General features: G+C 41.5%; 1 protein-coding gene across 2 annotated transcripts in view; it reads left to right on the forward strand.

Annotated features, from left to right (window-relative positions):
- Positions 1–3,952: 3,952 nt before the first annotated feature.
- DENND2C (DENN domain containing 2C) overlaps positions 3,953–22,906 on the forward strand; it is a 60,096-nt gene continuing 41,142 nt past the window's right edge. The window contains exon 1 of one of the 2 annotated variants that reach the window (XM_068269694.1): positions 3,953–4,350. The gene's annotated coding sequence lies outside the window, so the exon portion shown is untranslated. The remainder of the gene's footprint in view (positions 4,351–22,906) is intronic. The other variant, XM_068269693.1, reaches the window with a different exon arrangement.

Consider the following 22,906-nt stretch of genomic DNA (forward strand, 5'->3'; position numbering starts at 1 on the left):
TTAAAGTTTCAAAGGGAAAAAAAACACATTTAAAATCCTGCCGACTTTAATGGTTAATAGCAAATCCACCTTAAATGCTGGAAACCCTAAATTTGCAGGATATGTTAAGGAGATCATTAGGAATAAGAGGAAAAAACAATTTTTCAAAAAGACCTTATAGTTTTTGAGAAAATTGATTTTAAAGTTTAGAAGGAAAAAAGTATAGTTTTAAATGCGGTAAATGTAACTTTTAGTAGCAAACCTAACGGTAGTGTAATTTTACATGCATCAAACGAAAGCGCAATAAATTTCCTGACGGGGTTTCCAGGGGGGTCTATACACAGCCGCAGCGCTTTGGCCAGGGATCGCTATACAGCCGCAATATGGCTGTATGAAGATCCCTGGCATTTTTTCCTATTTTACCAATTTTTTTTTATGTTTAGAGTGTGGGAATTAAAAAAAAATAAAAAATTATGTGGGGTCCCCCTTCCTGAAACTTTTTAACCCCTTGTCCCCCATGCAGGCTGGGATAGCCAGAATGTGGAGCTCTGACCGATTGGGACTTCACACCCTGACTATATCAGCTGCAAAAAAGGTCACCTAATGCCGATTTTTGTTCCGGTGTATATGTTGGGGGGGCCCCCCAGGTTTATTTTGCCCTAGGGCCCCATTGTTGCTTAAACCGGCCCTGATGAGACTCACAATTTAAAGATCATCAGTCCTAATTCTCTTTTCAAATTAATAAAAATGTAATACAGTATGTATGCTGGACTTGTTACTTTTGAAGAAAGAGTTGATAATCCACTAGGGAATATTGCTTTGCTCAGAGAATGGCTTAGTGAATGTGAGTGAGTGTGTCAAACTCTGGCCCGCAGTGCCATAAAGCTTGGCCTACCATTGCTTTTACAATTAACACTGATTTTGGCCCGCAGCCACGCTCCCGGCTTCGCCCCTCCCGCTCATGATCTCGTCTTGATATGGCTTGCTCTGCCCTCTGACCTCCCTCCTCGTATGAGTGATATCATTCCCTTGCTCTGTCCTCTCGATGTCTAAGAACGAAGGGTTCTCTTCCTCCTCAGCCACCAATTCTTTACCTCATGGAGTCGTCAGCCCATCTTGCATCGAAGTCCGCTCCCCTGATCCACTTCGCTATATGCACGGTGGCGCGGCATGTAGCACAGGAATCAGTGGTGAAGCAGAGCGGCTCTGACCTAGTAGGTGCAGATACAGTACTTACTTCCTGTATACGCGACGTTACTGGGGGAGCCGCTCTTCTGTCTTCGCGTCACCACTGATGCCTATGCTGCATGCCACGTCACCGGCCATGTAGCCAAGAGGATCAGGGGAGCGGACTTCGGTGCAGGAAGGGTCGCCGACTCCATGTAGTTAAGGAGCAGTGGCCAGGGAATGAGGGGGGCCAGGCTGGCTACCTACTGGGGCATCAACCTAGCTAACCTATACTGGGTGCACCTATGCCTTGCTACCTATAATGGGGGTACCTATGTCTGTCTACCTATACTGGGGGCTACCTACCTACCTATACTGAGGGTGTTTTTTTTGTCCCATTGTGGCTATAGCATACAGTGCAAATTGTCAGGTGCTGTGCGTTCACTCCAATTGGTGGGTGGGGGAAAATGACTGAAGCCCTCTATCCAGGGCCGGATTTCTCGGAAGGCCACAGAGGCCATGGCCTAGGGCGATAAAATCAGATAAGATCAGAAGGGTGGCAGGACTTGGAGAGAGAAGAGGTTATATGTCAAACTAAATCATCTCTTCTGGTCCCGCAGTGCAGCCAGCCAGCGCCCTGCTCTGCACTAATAGCTGCACTAATAGCTGAATTCCAGAGTTCCCCAATCCCTGCTTCTCTCTCTCACACTTCTTGATGTGTTATAACAATCAGAATCAATCATAACTGCCACCTGATGATCCCTTCCTGGTGACGGACATACAAGTGGATGTGAGAAATAAAAGGGATTTACATTACAAAGCAGATAGAACTACGGTAAGTTCCGCTGACTTTAAATGCAGGAATTCACAAACTTCAGTGAGCTCTGCTAGTTTCTTAACTTGTGACTGTTTCTCTTTTGTTTTTTTCTTCCTAGCCAGCAGTGGTCTCAGTTAACCTTTCTCGACTCATTTTCTGTCCTTCAGCTCCTACCATCTATGAGAACTGCAGGAATAAAAATGTTGTTTTCTTTCCTTTCATTGCTACACTGTCACCTGAGCTGTTACTACCTCTATGCTAGTGTGTATGGTTTGGCATCCTTATACTTTCCTGTAGCAGTAGAGCATTGTTCCATCTTAGCCATCAGCGAAAGCAGAATGTTTTGAATCAGGATGATACCATTTATTGGCTTAAAAGAAAAAGAGTAATCTTTCTGCTAATAATCCTTCTTCAGACTTTGTTCTTGTATACTGTAAATATGTTAGAGCACACCACCATATGTACATTCAGCATTCAAAAGAGATACATAGATTTTTCAGCAAATATAAATAAATGTCATTCAGATGCTTTAAAGTGGAGCTGAACTCTTGCACAGGACAGAAGGAAAACAGAGAAATGTACCCTGTATGTATTTAGAGAGCCTGTCTAATTCCCCCTCATCTGTGTCTAATCACAAGTTGTAATTTGATCTCTACACTGTGTCACCTGACTGCCACAACATCTAAGCTCATTTGAAAGCACAGGATGTTAACGATATGTCTGCTTCCATGAAAGCAGGAAGTAGACACACTGCAGATTTATTGCAGGATTTATATCAGCTGTAACAAAGAAATGTTTTTCTTTAAAGGTTATGTTGTTGCATATCTTTTAGAGCAGAGAGGTAGTTTTGAGTTCAGGTCCACTCTAATTACAACCGTACATCCAAAGTGGGTCCTGACAGGATGTTTGCTACTTACCTGTTCTGTGTTTTGGATGGGCTTCTCTCCATTGCACTGCCCTGCCACCTGTTTGTGGCTCCGACTGCAGCCAGTCGCACAGAGGACAAAGAAGCAGCGCATGCTCTGGCCACTCACGCTCCCTGTAATGCTGAATACACACCATGCGTTTCCACGTCGAATATGTCCGTCGATACGTGTCGATTCGATTATTTCCGAGCATTTCCGAACGCATTTCGATGATTTTTAGGTCGATTGCCATGTAAAGTATGGCAAATCGACCTAACAATCCATCGAAACGTGAATCGGACATGTCGGAAATAATCGAATTGATGCGTATCAACGGACGCAACGAATGCGGAAACACGTGGTGTGTGTATCCAGCATAATATCTCGCTCCTGCCCAGATGTGCACAGCAACCGAGGCTGGTACAGTGTTATGCATTCTTGACAAGTACCCGTCATACATCAGTGTCATTTCTCAAGTATGCATGCTCAGAATACTACTGGCTGCTGTGCACATTCGGGCAGGAGTGCAAATTACAGGAATTATTTGTTGAATGGGGGGCAGAGCAGCACAACTGAAATGAGCCCATTCAAACCAGTGATCGCTAGTCAGAGTGTTGGACAGAATGTTTTTTGGTGGTGGTAATGGTGGTGGGGCGCTTGGTGACAGCAGGCCTAGGGCACAGGAAAGTACAAATCCGGCCCTGCCTCTATCTATTTGAGTATGACATCCCTGTGTAGACTGGATTACAGAACACATTAGATGCAGCATCAATGCTTATGTACTGTACACACATACCCACAGAAGCTGAGTATTTCCAGTAAATCCTTGAAATGAAGCAAACTCCTTTGAAATGAAGACAACTTGAATTCCTCTGCCAAGACTTTTCAAATGTAAATGAAAAAACAAGCAATCCTGTGTAAAGAAAACTACACTTTGCACAACAATACCCCCAAGATTCCTCATTTGCTCAGATCTGTAAAGTCACAAGAAGACAAAATTCACTGGAATAGGGAAGTGAGGTCAGAGTCTGTCAGGCAGGCAGGCAGACTTCTTGATGTGACATTTGATGCTTGTTTGGGTCACTAGTTTACACTTTTCTTGTGACACGTTGTGCTGTGGAGGAGGAGAATAGCTGATAAACAGAGTCCCATTTCTCTGTACGCAGCAGCATCCCATGCACCATATGTCTCCACCCCACACATTTCTCAAACATGCCCCTGCACATCCACACTCCACTCCTGAGTCCTGACTAATGAGGCGGCAGCTAAAGGGATTGTACTGACTGAGCTGTTTACACGGCTCTGCTTCAACACTGTGTCATAGGACATTCCTCTCATCTCTGGTGGATCCATTCAAATCATCAGCTCTGAGCAATCACACTGGATACACCACAGTTCCGATACTGAGACACTGCTGCAGGCTGGATTATATCCTCCAGTAACGTGGATTGTATGCTCAGCTTGGCTGGAAAACGTTTCCTGGTGAGTGTTGCTCTCTTCTTGTTTAACATTCTGTTTGAAGGCAGCTAAAGTCTATTCATGAACTGTGAGCTATTCTGCAGACTCTTATTTCCTTGCTTACAATGCAGAGGGGATAAATGCTGGTACTTCACTTCTGTCCTAGTACATATTACCTTGGCAACAGAGGCAAAGATTTATTAAAAGCAGTGAAAGGAAAGTTGTAAGAAAAGTGGTGCAAGAGTGTGATAGTTGTCCAGACCAAGTATTCTGAGTAATCATTCTGAGCAACTGCCAGGGGCGTAGCAATAGGGGGTGCAGAGGTAGCGACCGCATCAGGGCCCTTGGGCCAGTGGGGCCCCGAAGGGCCCTCTGTCAACTACAGTATTAGCTCTCTATTGGTCCTGTGCTGGTAATAATCACTTCTATAGATACTTTATATAGTAGTAATCATTAACACACTGCTCCCCATCCCCTTCTTGCATCTCTGACACTGTAGTTGCCATTGGCAGGTTTTGGTGCGCCGTATCAATTGTTATGTATAGAGTGCTTGGGGGGCCCCACTGTAAAACTTGCATCGGGGCCCACAGCTCCTTAGCTACGCCACTGGCAACTGCCTGGTACATCCCATGTATATTTCACTTCAGATCATCGATATTCAGGTCTAACATTGATCAGATATAGAAGAAAACTAGCTCTGAGCAACTGCCTGGTACATGCCATGTATATTTCACTTCAGATCATCGATATTCAGGTCTAACATTGATAGAGATATAGAAGAAAACTAGTATAAAGACAAATTCAATTCCAATAAGATTTCTGACTGGATATGGATTGAAAATGAATGGAAAGGACATACACACAGAACAATAGCCAGTATTTTGATATAAAATTCTCAGCATGTCTGATCTGCTTCTGAACAGGTGAGAGATCAGCCTTATAAAACAGTAGGCTTATATATTTTTTCTCCAGATCTGAATATGTTCTCGATCGGTAGCAGGATCAGTTAAAATTGCATGGTGTGTACTAACTAGCCCACTTACACTTTGGCAGCAGTTTCTTTCAGCCATCCTTGCACTGGTCTTGATAATAATGTCTAATCACTTTATGTTCAGAATTGCTTCTGCCAGCATATAGCACCAGCAGAACTTTCTCCAGTTTAGTTACGCAGCACGTTACACTTGTCCTATTCACTTTTCTGGTGCTGTGTCAGGGAAAGGCTGTGTTCGCTGTTCACAGCGGCCATGCTTCCTGTATGGATGAAGAAAAGGAAAAAACAATTGAAGTTATTTTAAATAATGCTACTTGGTTTGAATGGTGATATTTTGGGCCTGAAGTCATTGTTCTGAAATAAGCATGAAACCAGTGAATTCAGCGTAGGTATATTTCGACTGATGTACCTTTTTATGTTTAACAAAGGTAGCCAAGACAAGAAATGGCTGATTCTACATATAAACACCACATGTATATTAATGAATACAACACATTATTTTAACACTGGTAGTAGCCATGTTTCCATCCCATCTGATTCCTTGTAAGAATACGCAGGCAATACGTATGCTGAATTCTTTTTGATCTCTTGAGCTGCATGCTTGTTCCAGTTGTATGACTCACAAATTATACACATTGAGGTTACTTTTGTTTTGAAAACCAGGATTATCAATTGCAGTCTCCATGTTCCTACTAGAGCAGGTTTATGTTTAATGTGCAGACTGCACAGTTCTCCCTGCTACACTACTCTATAGGTTAATGACTTGGAATAAGCATTGTCCCAGTGCAGTGCTGGAATGCCTGGTCTATAGATTTCCTCTGGATCAGTCACTATTCTGGCAGGGATCACACTTTGAGGGATCACATGCGGTTTCTTTGCATACAGAATTGCACCAGATGTGACAGTCCATGTTAATCAATGGGCCTGTTCATATCTAATGTGGTGCCCATGTGAGATTGAGAACTTGCTGCATGCAGCATATTGCACTCCACATGTGATCCCTATTGCCCACAGCTAGCATACACATTTAAAAACAAAAAACATCCATGGAAAACTGCGGTCGTTAGCTGCGGAAATGTAAACCCTGTCTCAGTCATTTGCTGAATATACAAAATTCCATTTCAACAAGAGCTAGGACTTTACTGGGATGGAACCAGACATTTGCCCAGGCTACTGAGGTTTGGGTATTGCTGGCCAATTTAACCAACTGCAGGTTAATTGGTTGGCAGCTCCAAAATCTTAACAGCTTGAGTACATTTCCAGTTCCATTGCTGCAGTTTTGGTTCTTGTCAAACTGGAATTTGATATTTATTTTTTGCAACCCTGCTTTAGATGAGTGACCTATAGTGATGACAGCCGAAGAGCCTGCATCTTTAAAATCAAGCCAGCATTTGCAGCTCCATTCTTTACAGCTTCACGTGTTTCTGTTCAACGTCTGCTGTGTGCTTGGATCCATTATTTGAGCTCCTGTTAATTTAAATATTTAGGCTGCACATACAATGAAGAAGCTTGTTTTTCTAACAAGTGCTCTTCATGAGCTCTTCAAAGTGTTTATGTGGTTTTGATCTGCAGCATTGCAGAACTATGGGGATGTGATTACACAGACAATGCAGACCATAGTCTACCTTTGAATTATGATTGCTAAAACAATCACACAATGATTGCTATACAAACACAGTGTTAGCTGAGCATCCTGTGCTGCTCTATGGATGGGGAGGCGTCACTCTGCAAGAGCTTCTATAATTTCCCCCAAATCACTACTCATGGCTAGTGATCCATCATGTTGGATATCTGTTGAAGAAAATCTAAAGTGTGTAGGCCTATGACACTTAAGCAGATAGTCACAATCAAGTGAATGGGTTGTTGGAGAATCGGAAGTGGTTTCTTCTTCCGAACAGAAAGAAGCAATAAACAGTCATTTAGTTGTAGCTGGTAAATATTGATTGATTGTGCACATGCTGTGCTGTGTGTTTATGCAGGCTGCAATGCACTGTGACAGGATCAGGAAACCATGGGAACAAAAGCTCTGACACCTATTGCGAATCAGTGTACACTGATTTGGCATTCCCATTTGAACGATTGCCTGAAGTGTTGGCAACGAGTGTGCCGTGTGTATTAGGCCCTACACCTCCTGTGTGCTAGGGAATTATAGGGATTGCTATGGTCTGGGTTACGTGCAAAGGCACAAGAAAGAGGAGAGAGCCAAACAGCTCTTTAGTGCATCGGGGATAAGCTGTCACTAGAAGCAATTGCAAAAGATGATCAAGTGATATTTATCACAGATCTAGTGATGGTCATGTCTAGAGAACTCCTGGAGAAGCATGTGATCAGTTTGATCAGATGATAGATATGCAAGTCTCTGATTTGCTAGTCATGATCATGTGCTAAAACAGCATGTGATCACAGCAAATCTATTAACTGATCAAATAAGTCACGTGCTTCTCTATGAATTCTTCTAGACGTAACCATCACCATGACTATCAGGTCTGTTCGCAAAGGTTTTCAGGTTGGTGAATTAGGGGCTGTGCTGAATTGTTTTAAAGGAGAACTCCACAAAATGTCCCTGGACTATAAGTTTGCCTAGGTTTTCTTTTTGACCTCTAAAATAATATCTGCAGCAAATGGCTGACTAGTGTTCAGATTTAGTTTTTAGTCATTTGTATTTAGTCATATATGTGACTAATGCCTATTAATTAGTCGGAGAGATAAATCACTTGACTAACAGATCCTTTGATAAATCACCTAAAGTACAACAGACTCTGCCAAACATAACTTTCTTTGCAAACTTACATTTGTTACCACAGCAAGAGATATAGAAAAGTCTTCAAGTAGGTTATTACAGCCTCAAACGTCTACACAGTTAATGTTCTCTTTAACCATCATTGATCGATTGTTGAGGCGACGGTTTAGGTAAGCAGTGCTGCACAGATTCATTGTTTGGCTATGACCAAGCCGTATGTGCTGTTTTATGGGGTGGGTAGAGGGGATGACGAGTGGTGACCGGGCAAACAGTGTTCGGCTGTGCAGGGAACTATAGCACATGATGCACTTGCTCTTCATTTAGCAATACTTTGGCAGATTGTTTAATGACCTCATGGGGTAGCTATACATGCTAGATTCTCAGCCAAAATAACAGGCTATGTGAACAAGGCTTTAGACTATATATTTCAAACCCTGGACCATGTGGACTGCAGTGCCATAAAATTTGACCACCAAGAAGTTTCCCCACTTTTTGGCCTGCGAGCATCTGAGTGCTAAGCCTATATGGCTAAGAGCTGAAATTATAAAGCCACATGGTGAAAACAGAGGGTCCACTAGACACCAGATAACTGTAAGAACTGTATAGGGGAGGAAGAACCACTAGACACCAGGGAACTGTATAGGGGAGGGAGGGGGGCCACTAGACATCGAGATTGGCCCAGTACTTGGCCCAAGTTTTCAATTTTGGCCCGCTGTGTATTTAAGTTTGGCATGCCAACTTGTTAAATCCAACGGACTAATTAAAAATCAAGGCTCTCTTGGTTGGCGATTGATAGGGATTGTTAATGAGATGCAAATGATTAGCAAACAAAATTCTAGCTACTTGGAATTATTTGCATCTCATTTTATAGATCAAACATTCAATGGGAAAAGATGTTTATTTAGTTGAGCAGCTGAGACCTTGTGTTACCACAGGCAGGAGCCGTGCCAGAGCAAGGCTGCATCAGCTTTACATCCAGCAGTGCAAAGCTCTCAACTAAAGGTGACCACTAATCATACAATCTTACCATTTCTATGTCAAATGAGGGAATACAGAAAATAACCATCAAGAGCATATTCATTTAGTTTACCCTTCTACTACATAGATTGGATAAGAATGGACCAAAACATGGTATCATTGGTGGGCACCTAGACAGAGAGGCTAATTACATTTGAAAAGCTGATGATCATCATTAGGACAAGTGATTCATTGATCAGCTGATTCACCTTCAGATTCTGTTGAGTCCCTTGACAAGTTCCAGTTCTGCCCAGGGGTGGAAGAGAAACTGCAAAGGCAAAATGAATATACAGTAACATCTCTACTAGGTGGTAAAATGATGACATCATTAAGATATTAATCTTTTATGACATCTAATAGTTTAGCCCTTGCTTAACTTTGCAGGGGCTGAGAAGGTTTGGACGGCATGCTGCAGTTTACTGCAGCTTGCATCCAAATCCCTATAACCGCGCATGTCGCAGCTATAGCGATTTGGCTTTGCAACTGCATGGTTGCCACGTCTGATTCGGAAACGTGGCACCTCAGCGGAAATAATTCTAGCAGCATTTCAGTTTTTACTCTGTCCCTGAAACTTCATGGTGTTACTTGTGTTATAAGCTATAGGGACAGAAGCAAGGGGGAAAAAGTAAGTCTGTGCATTTTTGAAAAGCACCTGCATATAATCAATCATTGAGATATTTTCCTGTTCAATTTTCAAATTCTTTAAAGGCAACTGAGCACCTGGGACTAAAAATACATAAAAGGGACCTTCCCATAAGGGAGATTCATAATGGAGTTTGCCGTTGGGTGGGGGCTGGGGTGAGCATCGTTACTTGCCTATGGGTTGCTGCTCCTCTGTCCCTGCATTTTTAAAGTTACCGGAGACGCTGCCTGCCTGCCCCTGCTGCAATACATACCAGGAGATGTAGTCCATGGTGGCCAGTACTTTTCTGTACTCGCATACACAGACTACACCTCCTGGCATGCATTGCCGCATTTGCACAACTTCACCGGGAACTTCACTGGGAAATTTAAAAAATTCTGGGGAAGATGGCATATCCCATATGAATAGGGAGCCAGAGGAGCAGCCCCCGTAGGTAAATAATGATGCTAGCCCTAACCCCGCCCCACAATGGCACACTCTATTACATAGTTACATAGTTATTTGGGTTGAAAAAAGAAATACGTCCATCGAGTTCAACCATTACAAACCTCCCTTATGGGATCCAGGTGCTCAGATGCCTTTTTTTGAACTGAAAACTGAACAGGAATATATCTTGATGATTGATTATATGCAGATGCTTTTGAAAAATTGACTTTCTTGCATTTTTCCCCCTTGCATCTCACAAGAGACCATAGAAAAAGATGTGGCTAGGAACCTGAAAGAATGCTTTAAAGTGGAACCCTACCCATCTCTTGGTGGTACTGAGTAGCATGCAGAAGGTTAAGAGCCTCTGTTTGATTTTCATTTCTTGCTCTCACAATGACAAAAGTCTTGAGCTGGTGCTCCTTCATAGGAAGTCTCCACCTAGCCCTGTATAGTTTCATCAGTAGGGGTATGTGATTCATACTTTCCTAGGCGGAAGTAACATCAAGATCCCTAGGAATTTCCTACCTCAGGCACTGTGTGCTCTGGAAGTGTTCCCATTTGGATACTGGCTCCTCTTCTAATGAATTAGTCACTTAGAGGGAACCTGAGGTGAGAGGGATATGCAGACTGACATATTTATGTTTTCCTTTTAAACGGTGCAGATTGCCTGGCTGTCCTGCTGATTTGTTTTTGAGGCTCAATTATATGTTTGCAGTTTTCCAGCCCCAGGATTTGCTGTGCATAGGGCTATGAACACTGGTATACTGAAGTGCTTTTCTGCGGTTGACTTTATTATGGTAGAAGGCCATCACTCATTCTGGAAAACCTCCATTCACCCACAGAAATTTTGGTTCTTCAGTTACTACAGCACCTCAGTACTGCAATGAAGCAGCACGATACTGGTAAACCTAGCTCTGTATACTGGATATCCTGTTATCCTGAGGACTCCAGACTATGGACAGTGACAGTGTGCATAAACCTCCAGACTCTTGCTTTCTCGGGGTGGAGAAAGCTTTCTTGGACCATAAAGCTAGGCAATGATTTGGCCTCTTGCTTTTCACATTCTGTCTGCAGTGTTTGTCTAAAATCACTTGCTTTATGGCCTCGAGCAGTGACTGTTTCAGTGTTGACTGAAATGAGTTTGGGAACTTTTGCCTGTGGCCATGTAAACAGCAGCTGGTGGTTTCTAATCCGTAGAAAAGGGGGGAAAAAAACAAAACAAAAGACCTTTGAGCTTCAGCCTTATCTTAACTTTGGAAGAAATATCTTCACCAAGGTTATCCTGCAGCTTCTTCTTGTAGATCCAGCGGTCTGGATTTTTAAAGCAGACCTGAACTCAGAGCTTCCTTTCTGCTCTAAAACATACACAACAGCATAATAACCTTTTTAGAGAAAAACATCAGACCTTACTAGCTCCAACACTGTGCGCAGCTTGGGTTTACTGATTGATGGGGAATGAAACTTCAGGAATCAAATCTCAGCTGTGGTGAAACATTCCTTCTTTCACTTAAGGAATATTGCAAAAATTAAGCACCTCATTCCTTCAGAGGATCTTCCAACCCTAGTTCATGCCTTCATCACATCACAGCTGGACTATTGCAATGGCCTCTATGTAGGCTCTTCCAAGTAAAGACCTACACCGCCTGCAGCTAGTACAGAATACTGCCACAAGACTGTTAACAAGCCAACCCCGACATTGCCATGTAACACCAATCCTTTTCTCACTACACTGGCTACCCATAAAATGGAGAATTGTCAAAATTAGAATGCTAACATTCAAATCCCTACTCAACCTAGGCCCTGGATACCTGAAGGATTTGTTGCAACTGCATCACACCTCCGACAACCTCAGATCAAAAGGATTCAATAATCTGACCACCCCCAGAGTTCAACTAAAAACCTTTAGAGACAGAGCTTTCTGTCATGCTGCCCCTACCCTGTGGAATGCCTTGCCAAACTTAATCAAGACCCTGGACACATCTAAATCAAAACTGAAAAGCCACCTGTTTAGTTTAGCATTTATGATCACATAGCTTTTCTCTCTGTATACATCGCTATGTATCGATCTGAGACAAGCTTATGTGCTTTGGGTCCTACAGGAGAAAAGCGCTTTACAAATGTTTCCTTGTTGTTGTTACAGCTGATACAAATCCTGCAATAAATCTGCAGTGTATCTACTTTCTGCTTTCATGGAAGGAGACATATTGTTAACTTCCTGTGCTTTCAAATGAGCTTATCTGCCGTGGCAGCAAGCTGACACAGAAGAGAGATCAAATTACAACTTGTGACTAGTCACAGATGAGGAGAAACTAGACAGGCTAAATTCTCTAAATACATACAGGGTGCATTTCTCTGTGTTTGCCTTCTGCCCTGTGCAAGAGTTCAGGTCTGCTTTAAATGATTTTTGAGGACACCAGTACACACTGGCTGAGTTTTGAGCTTATCATTATCCTCTAGCTTTCATAAATCATCCCTATTGTGATTATGCACTGCCTCATGAATACTCGTGTTAAGTTTATGGCTGTCAATCCATTCATACCATGGGGTGGTTATTAAAAATAAAGAAGAAAGTTTTTTTTTGTTTTTTTTACAAATTACTGTGTCCTGCAAACTTGCACTGGTTTCTGAAATGTGTATACAAGTATACATTGGTCCCTTCAGTTATTTGGATCTAGTATCTCCTGTGCAGTGTATTCAGGAGGCAGCCCTTTCTGCTTTATCTCCCCACAACACACACAGCTAGTTGTGCAATGCAATTCCCTTTACATTAGCAATGCAGACTCCTGTTGCTGCACAGCAAGGTCTTGATGATTGGTTTCCCTCCACCCTCCTACCTTCAGGAAGTGCCCAGCTTGCTATATACAGGCACTTGTTTACTAACAAACCATCAAAGGATTCTTTGTGTCTCCCACACACATCCACTTGGTCACAGTGCTGTGCTAGACAACTGAACCCCTCTCATGGAGTGTAATCCAAGAGAGGACTAAATGTTTCAAACTAGCTTTATTCAGTTTTTGGAACAATTTTTAATCTGACAGAGTTTATTTGTGTATAAACAGTCATCGATACTCTTGACACATTTATTTTTTTTGCTGATGACTCCTATTAGTCCACACAAGTGGACCAATTTGAAGCCTGGGTCAGAGACTGAAATGTGATGACAAAGCTCCTAATCTATGTTACAGTAGGAGGTGGCAAGGATGGAAGGTGAGGCAGCGTGCTGCTTGCAAGTAAAAAAACAAACTAAAAAAAACTAAAAGAAGAACAGAGGTGAAAACAAAAGAAGTAAGAAATATACAAATGGAGAAATGAAAATCCAAATGGAGAAATTAAAAAAACATGAAAAAGTTTGTATGCAGAAGATATTAGACGAGTCCAGAAGATTAAATATTTGTATTTTTATAGAAGTTTCAAAATGCTTCCTTAATTTAATGAATGTCTATTTTTCATGGAGTGAGTGTTTTTTACTTTTTAACCCTTTATAGTGAATAAGTCACAAAATACCCTTTTAACTGGGAGCCACAGTCAGAAAGTCCTAGAAACTGCTGAGAAGAGGAGTTCTTCACAAACTACCATTAACACTACAATATTATGTGCTGTTAGTCAGTTGTTATATTAAGCCACACCCGAGGGGCGTTCCAGGATTGCAGAGTAAAAAAGGAATTATGGAAAATGTATTTAAAGGAGTACTGTAAGCTGTAAAAAAAATTAGTTTAACTTTCCTGGGCTTCTACTGGCCCCCTGCACACGTCCTTTGCCCGCACCAGGCCCAAACGATCCTCCGTTCCCCGCTGCGTCTCACTTCCAGTTTTTGTGTTACAAAAAACTGCGCCTCGCTCCCGCTGACATCGCCTGGAGCTCCCTGCGCAGGCGCAGTACGCATCTGTGGCGGGCCAGTAGAAGCCCCAGGTAAGTTGAACTCATTTTTTTTTACATCTTACAGTACTCCATTAAATAGAACTAACTGCTACATGCAAGTGAAAGTTTATGTATTGTTTGAAAGGACCGCCCACTAGGCACAATCAGGGTATGGCACAATGTAGGCCTCATCCCATATAGCTTCTTAAATATTGGAAAGTTTTTAGAAATATACCTGACAAATGCACTTGGGGATATATCCTCTGACTACAGCTTGGATACAGTATATTATTATGTTAATTCAAATGGGCTTTTAGATCTTGCAAACAATTATCACTGTTAATGCACTGAGTGTTTTATTACTGTGGGTGTGTTTACCATTTATCCTGGTGACAAAACTGTGTATTGAGTCTGTTGACACTAACAGGATGAGGGCTGTAGGCTGATCATTTTCACAAAGGAATCTGAGTGACATTTAGGACAAAGTACTATTGAATACCTGGGAGACTCATACTTGGATGGTTTTGTTGTGTAAACTAAAATGAAAGCATAGCTAGCCATTTCCAATCCATGTTGGTTTTTCAGATGCGATGTTAGGGTTTAGCTTTAGACTTGAACCCGGGTTGATTATTTCTGACAGCCAGATAGCCTGTCTCCAAACTGAGACAATTTGTAGACAGTATATAAGGATTTGGATAAGTCTGCCATACATTTGACAGAGTTTCTCCTGACATGCACAAGAAATAGATCCCTCTCTGATCGATGTATAATCAGAGAGGGATCTATCATTGCCACACACTGCACATAGATTTTTTTAAATAGATTTCGGCATGAAATCTATTACAAATCAATTACTGCCACTCCCCCAGGTGTCCCCCCTGCTAATGCTGCTCTTCCTGGGGTCCCATTCAGAGCACTCTGACACTCATCTTTCCAGCAGGCATGCTCCTTCCTCTGCGCTCCCACCATCTCTCGGTGCCCATGGTGACCGGCGCCATGTATGCACTCTCTTGGCACCAACTGTAACTACTGGTCAGAGTATCACCCAAGATAATACTCTATTTTTTTTATAGCAGAAGTCAACTATTGTTGCTTAAAGGGGCACTATGGCGCAAACTTGTAAAATGTAAAATATGTGCAAAAATAAACAAATAAGAAGTACGTTTTTCCAGAGTAAAATAAGCCATAAATTACTTTTCTCCTATGTTGCTGTCACTTACAGTAGGTAGTAGAAATCTGACAGAAGTGACAGGTTTTGGACTAGTCCATCTCTTCATGGGGGGGATTCTCAGGGATTTATTTATTTTCAGAAGCACTTAGTGAATGGCAGTTGCTCCGTCCAACTGCCAAAAAACAGTAGCAAGTAGGGAAGCTGGCCAGCACCATTGTTTAAATCATTTTTAGGGAATATCATTATAAAGAATGAAAGCCTTGCTGAAAATCCACTATGAAGAGATGGACTAGTCCAAAACCTGTCGCTTCTGTCCGATTTCTACTACCTACTGTAAGTGATAGCAATATAGGAGAAAAGTAATTTATCGCTCGTTGTACTCTGGAAGTAATGTACTTCTTATTTGTCTCTGTTTCCACATATTTTACATTTTACAATTTTTCTCTGTAGTGCCGTTTAAAGTTTATGTGAAACAACATTTTGTAACAGGCATGATTTTATCCATTTCCAGTGATATTTGTTCTTCTATTAGTACAGTTAAAAATGACATATGTTGCTAATTCTTTAAAATGTCTTGGCTGAGGGTGGGAAAGCCACAGCAGGAACATTGGCCTGGTCACACATTCAGCCATTGTGACCTCTTTCCTGCAGTCATGTAATCATTTATTTTTGATACAACGGGTTGTGGTGTAACAACGTAACCTCTCAAGTTTAACCTAAAATGAGTTATTCATTTTGTGCTATATGACATTTTTCAAGGTGTATTTGTTTTTCTATAGTCTGGGAAAAGTCTATGTAAACCTCAATTGTGGCAGATGGGAAGTGGATAGCATAACACTGCTATTGCTGTAGAGTAGGATTTTCTTCCTGTGTTGCATGCATTGGTATTGTTGATGTTGCTTTTTTTTTTGTAGTGAGTCGGAGCTCAAATTTAGAAGAGTTTGGAGTAATTCCTAAAATCTTACCATCATGCTAATGGTGGCCATACATGGTACAATTTTTTCATACAATTTTACCATTTCTATGTAGTATAAGGGTAAATTAAGTGAATATACTGAAAGAATAATTTAAGTAGGCTAGAAATGGTAAGATTGTATGAAAAACTTGTACCATGTATGGCCACCATAACAGGCCTATTTGTTGAGTGATGCAGAAAATGTTCTTGGATAGGATGACAAATCCAGCATAGCCAAGATGGGCAGATCATTTGTCAAGTTTGTTGTAAGCGGATCTATGTAATAGTTCCCTTTAATTTGAATTATAATTACAGTAGACCCCTTTATAGTAAACTTCAAAATAGTTTTCTATATCAGACATTTACTATATCAGAAATGGTTATACTCAAGCACATAAAGAACGCTACAGTGCTGGATCTTAATTTAGTCTATAATCTAGATTCATTTGTTCTATTCAATGCTTCAGCAAGCAAACACAGACACCGTCTAAGCTAACTCAAAATGCACAGTGCTCAATATCCAGGGATATATACTATATACTTATTATGGTGCTTGGCCGGGACCTGGATATTTAGTTTACTACACTTGATAAAACGCAATGCATTATAAATCCTTGATTATATCACCCTGACTTACAATCATTGTCTCACCATTGCCCACTTGTGTTGTGTGCATCAGCCATCAGCGTAACTCCTTTGCCCTGTGCAGCGCTCTAGCACTAGTTTCCAGCACTACCGCCCCATCCACCACCTCTGAGGACGGACTCAAGTCTACTGCTACCGTGGCTGACCTCAGGGACTAATGCTGGGAATACACCATACGTTTTTACCCCCAATAGATGGGTTCAACAGATAATCTCGTTTTTTGGCTCGATTTCTCATAGAAGTGAATGGAAAAAGAAAAATAAGCAGAAGATAAGAGAATCAAGCACAGAATTGAGTGGAAAAAAACGATCGGGTGGAAAATTGAGCGGAAAAACGTGTTGTGTGTACCCAGCATTACACATACTGCGCCAGTGCTGCAACAGGTCCTGGCTGCTGACAGTGTCATATGCCGGTCATCCATCCCTTTTGCCGCTGGAGCAGCGGACTTTACTGCTGCAATCCTCCAGAGTGACCCCACTGTGAGCGCTGTTTTTTGTCTTTTGTATTTAACCTAGATTTCCATGAGGCTGCTCCAGTGTGGGTATATCGCCTGATTGCTCCAACCCACAGCGACACACACATCTCTGAAGGTGTCAGACTCACCTGAAGTCAGATATTGTGCTGTGTATGGGTGGGTTCATGATTGATTGTTGCATAAATAACAGAATAGACAGGTTCTGCTTGTCAGAAATTGCTCACTGTTATTATGATAGGGCCAGGTCATTGTCAGTCATTGCTCAGTGACACTTAAAGAGAAACTCCGACCAAGAATTGAACTTTATCCCAATCAGTAGCTGATACCCACTTTTACATGAGAAAAATAATGATTTTCACAAACAGACCATCAGGGGGCGCTGTATGACTGATTTTGTGCTGAAACCCCTCCCACAAGAGGCTCTGGTACCGTACGGTACTCTGGGCAAACTGTCACAATGTAACAATGTTCAGACAGGAAATAGCTGTCTGTTAAAGCCAGACCAGCTAGAAACAGCTCCATAATCTGCCCACAGTAACAATGTCTCCATGTAATACAAGTCAGAATGTGAATCTGGGAGAGGAAAGATTTTACAATGAGCAAACACTGACTAAATCATGTATACATAATTATTGTAAAAATGAAGCACTTTTTTTATTACATTATTTTCACTGGAGTTCCTCTTTAAGGCAAGGTTCACACTAAGCCTAATAGCAGGCCGTTTCCTGAGCAGTACACGTGGACGGATTCTTTTTTAGCTAGAATATCCACTTAGACATGTCTGTTTTTTTAATGTATCTGTGCTTTTCATTGCTGCAGTGGAACACAGTCCCATCTTGTATGACTTTTCTGGACACCATATACTGTTCTCATTAGCGCTTTCTACACTCTATAAACTTCCTAGTCCACACCTTCTTGGATGAATTATCCATATTGGTGATAGAATAAAAATAAGTAATTAATAAGTAATAAGTAAGTAATTGTACAAAAAGCTGCTACACACATCACTGTTCTCTATCGGTATTGTAGAGACAAAGGTATATAATCCATGCCCAAACCCTGCCAGTACTTATAGATCAGGAAGTTGTCATCAGGTCGTCCTTGCTGTTTGCTGTTAAAACGGCAATAAGCATGCTACAGGGGCTACAAAATGATTATTAATGGACGCAGAAAATCTGTTAAAAATGTACATCGGAACTGCTCTGACCGTACATATTGTCAAACCAGCCTAGTGTGGACCTAGCATAAGAAGAAGGTCTTTTCATAATTGTTCTTTCAAAGCCAATTACCACAGTCCATTCCTGAAGCTGTACAATGTATCAGTACAATACCGATACGGCACTGCAGAGTGGGTCTGTTGTAGTGTGGACCAAACCAAAGCAAAAACAGAATTCAGCATGCACTGAACATAATACTTTGGTTGAAAAAGCTGTTTATTTGTACTATAAAATGCATATAACCTACAAATTGGTAAATGGGCATAGAATCCAATTGCTTCTGTCTTGGTAGTTGCCTATGAAGCATGTTTACATAATACAAAATTACACTTCGTGGTGGGCAGAAGAAAAAAAAATGTTTGCACCTGAGTCAAGGGGAATTTTACTTTTATTTGTAGTAGCAATTGTGTACTATTAGTTAATTGGTGCCTGTTGGGCACAGGCAGATCGGAGAGTGTGAAGAGGAAGGGTTGGACAGTGGGAACTGGAAGATAGGTGGGTGTGTAAGAATGTTGGTGACAGTTGGAGCAAGGGATGATTTGATTGTAGGACAGGTTAGGAGGCATGAAATCTGGGTGGGTAAAACCAGTCATACAACATGAGAGTTTTTTTGTAATTCGTTGGGCTATGACTGCTATATTTCCAACTATTTTGTAAAATGGCATATGATTCTGCCATTAATCGGGAATGTTGGATATCACATGTGCCTATTTATAATTCTAATATCAAGCATGGATATATCACACGCAACCTCCTGCAGTTTGACAGTATAAAACCGCTGGCTTCCCTTCACATTATTACAGCTTTAAACGTATTTATCACTGTTACAGACTTGTGTTGTAGGGGCAGCATGGTGGCATAGTGAATGGCACACCTTGCAGCCCTCCGTCCTCGGTTTCAATCCCAGCCAGGGCACTATCTGCAAGGAGTTTGTATATTCTCTCACATCCCACAACACACAGATAAGTAAATTGGCCCTAGACTAGACAATGGACATACATGCTTATGGTAGGGATTAGATTGTGAGCTCCCCTGAGGGACAGTGAGTACCAGGACTAACAGAGCTGTGGAAGATGTCGGCGCTATATAAATACTAAATAATAATAATAATAATGTAATAATAATGATTACATTGTGTTCCCACTCGGAAAGCTTTTCACTCCAGTGAACACAGCACTTCCAGACAAACATAGCTCTGGTTCCCACAGGCAGTGTGTAAGAACCCTAAATAGGGTATTTATTTGTAGCCTGTTTAATAAAAGCACAGGAGCATGCTAGGTGAGGTTTGGCTGATAATTATGGGTGGATGTAAGGCGGATCCTACCTTAACTACCTCTAGATGAACCAGCTTCTCCAGGGGAGTGATAAGACATTCGGTGAGTCACTTAACAGGATAAATCTTATGTTTTCTTATCCTGGTTATCTTGATTAACACTTTGGATGCATCTCATTAAATGCATCACTGCACATTAATTGTTGGCATGGCTCCTCTGCTCTACATGAGGCACAATGGAGTGGGCACCTTGGCTCCTGTCTGTACTCTGGCAACATAATAGAACCCTTCTAATCCTGGCCCCACACATGTTATATTACAGGAAGTAAATGGACAACACTTCTGATCTGAAATCATTGCATTAACAGGTGTTGTGCTATTTGTTGTCCTCTGCTAATAAGAAATTATACATTTCTTCAAACATCCAGATAACACAGCTCAGACTGAAAAATGTAGATTACTTGGAGTCAGGCCTGGTGCACACATCCAGTCTTGATTGGCCAATTTTTCCACTTCCATGTAGTATATGACTTGCTGACAGGGGTGTAAGCTGCCTTGTGCCCCCTCCTAACCTCTTTTGAGTGTTATCCCAACCAGAGCAGGATCATCCACAAAGAAACCTAGGCAGGTGCCTGGGGTCCTGTAGGTGTCAGGAGAAACCAACTACCACCTTAGATTAGCTGAAGGACCGTAAGGTAGAGCCAAAGAAGCTACTTCCTTGCCATGGGCTTTACTTCATCTTAAGCCATCACTGACCCCAGCTATGGGAACACGCATGCTATATGACCTGGGATCTACATTACAAGCAAGGGGGGGGGGGACAGTAAAGGCAGCACTCCAAGCATGCTAATTGTATAGAAGCAGCACTGCACCCTGTGAGGGGGGGGGGGGGGCAGAGGAACAGCACAGGCAGCACCCAAGTGCTGCTGCAGCCTGGGATAGCCATCAACTATTGCCCAAAGGAAATAAAATGTTGAACTGTCACAAATAAGTATCATGGTAAGTGCATATAAGTGCTCGGTAGCAAGCCAGGTGCCCATCACCTGGTTTACTGATGGCTGCAGAAAGAGCATCTCAGCAAATTTAAAGTGCAGTACCAGAAATATCAAGGGCTGGAACCGACTGCTTTATCTCTTCCTCTTACTAAGAGAAGTTGGTCCACATAAAAATGCTTACGTGTTTTTCTGCAGCCATTTATAAACCAGGTGCTGCTTGGTAATGAGCACTCACCATGCTATGTACTTACCTGTAATAATTTTGATGGAGCCTTGACAACAGGGCTCTTAAAATGTGTGCTGCCTTGCCTTAAAGTAATTGTGAACTGAAACATATAAACAATAGTAGTATCTGAACTGCTGGAAACCATGGATACATTTACAATGAAAGTTGCATCTTTCTGTACCAGTTATACAGTGCTTGTGTTGATTTCATGTAGCCAGCAAAGTGCAGAGAGAAGGGCTGTGTGTGAACTGTGAGGCCAGAGACAGGCTAAACTGTCTGCAGGTTTGGGTGTGAGAACAGACAATGCAGTCACAGGTAACGCACAATTACTCATTTAAAAGACTGCAGGAAACACCTCAATTATTATTTGATAGTTTTGTGTAGACAGAACTATAGATGTTGTAGGGCTAATAGTGTAGCTAGACATACGGCTAGATGGAGTCTGAAGTCCAGCACTGATTATCTATTTTGCGGTCCATACCCTGTTTCCTTATTGTTGTTTGTAAAGAGTACCTGAACTGACAATTTGACTTGATGAGAGAAACATCGGTACATATAGTACTAAGCCTACATAGAACTTATCTGTGTTCACGTTTTACTTTTTTTGCAATGCAAAATTTTAATAGACCAATGATTTATGTATGCAAATAAGGCAGTTAAAAAGCAGGGAAATGAAGCAGCAGTTCTCCTCCTGAAAAGTAAACAAAAAGAAAACACGTTTATCTGGCTGAGCAAACAATACAATTCAGATTTCAACTAGAAAATGAGAAATTGGCTGGTGGATTTATTGAATCCCAGAAAGGCTGTGGGTATCTGGAAGAAATATACAGTATACTCTTCTTCTAAATCCTTGTTGTGACTGAAAAGATTACATGAGTCTGTTTCAGCTATAGCCAAACAGAATGTCTGTAAAACGCTTGTTCACAGAACTGTCACCCTTACAATCTATTAATAATTGCCAAGGGCTACAGTTGTTAAAGGTGGTCATAAGGCTTTAAAATGTTTTCTATGTAGTGGGGAAATGAGTAAACCTTCATCTTTTCATTGCTTTTCCTTACTTCCTTTTCAAATAACCCCCAGAGTTCAGATGAGATCCCTAAAGGTTACTAGAGAATGAATGGTGGGGTATTCTCTCCAGCTATAACACAGACAGTAGTTGTAATAGTATCCTGACAGAGGTCTTAACACAGGGATGGACAAGCCAGTATAGTATTCAAGAGCCAGTAGGACATTTTTGGAACCAGCACTGTTAAAGAGTAACTGTCGGGCATAAAATCAATTCTTTATTTTTATCTGGTAAACAAGTAATAAGGATGCTAATCAGGCAATCCAAAAGTTAAAATCACTATTACTTTTCTTGTTGATTAATTATCATTGCCCAGTTTACATGACTCTTATTTGGTACACAGAAAATTTGGTACACAAAAGAGAAGTTGCAGGACATGCTGGGTTGTCTTTTTTTGCTTCTCTACTTCCCCTCAGACTTAACTAATACAGCCTGATTGGCTGAAGCCTCGTTCCCTCTTGTTTTCCCCTCCCACACCTCTGTTCCTCTCTGATTGGCCAAAATTTCTCAGGCTGAAACAATGCACTTTCTATAGTGAAGGGCGGGCAAATCAGGCAGAGGAGACTAAGGGCGGATATTACATCAGGGCTGGCTTCAAAATAGCCACAGTAAATATGGAAACTGTCTAGAATAGGATTCTCTACTTTTCCTTTATAAAATTCACAGAAATCATAACGTGGACAGTGCAATACATATGTTATGCAAATAGAGCAAGTATTTATCTACTTATATATTTGTTTTTTTCCCTGAGATAGTATGGCTGACAGCTCCTCTTTAATAAAATGAAGAAAACTTTACAAATTCTTGTGGCAGCTGTAATTGTTAAGTCTTGCCAAATATATTTTTTCCTTTAAAACAGAAGGTGTTTGCTATATTTCAGCT

Source organism: Hyperolius riggenbachi, chromosome 2 (genome assembly GCF_040937935.1).
Source record: "Hyperolius riggenbachi isolate aHypRig1 chromosome 2, aHypRig1.pri, whole genome shotgun sequence".
Classification (NCBI taxonomy): Eukaryota; Metazoa; Chordata; class Amphibia; order Anura; family Hyperoliidae; genus Hyperolius; species Hyperolius riggenbachi.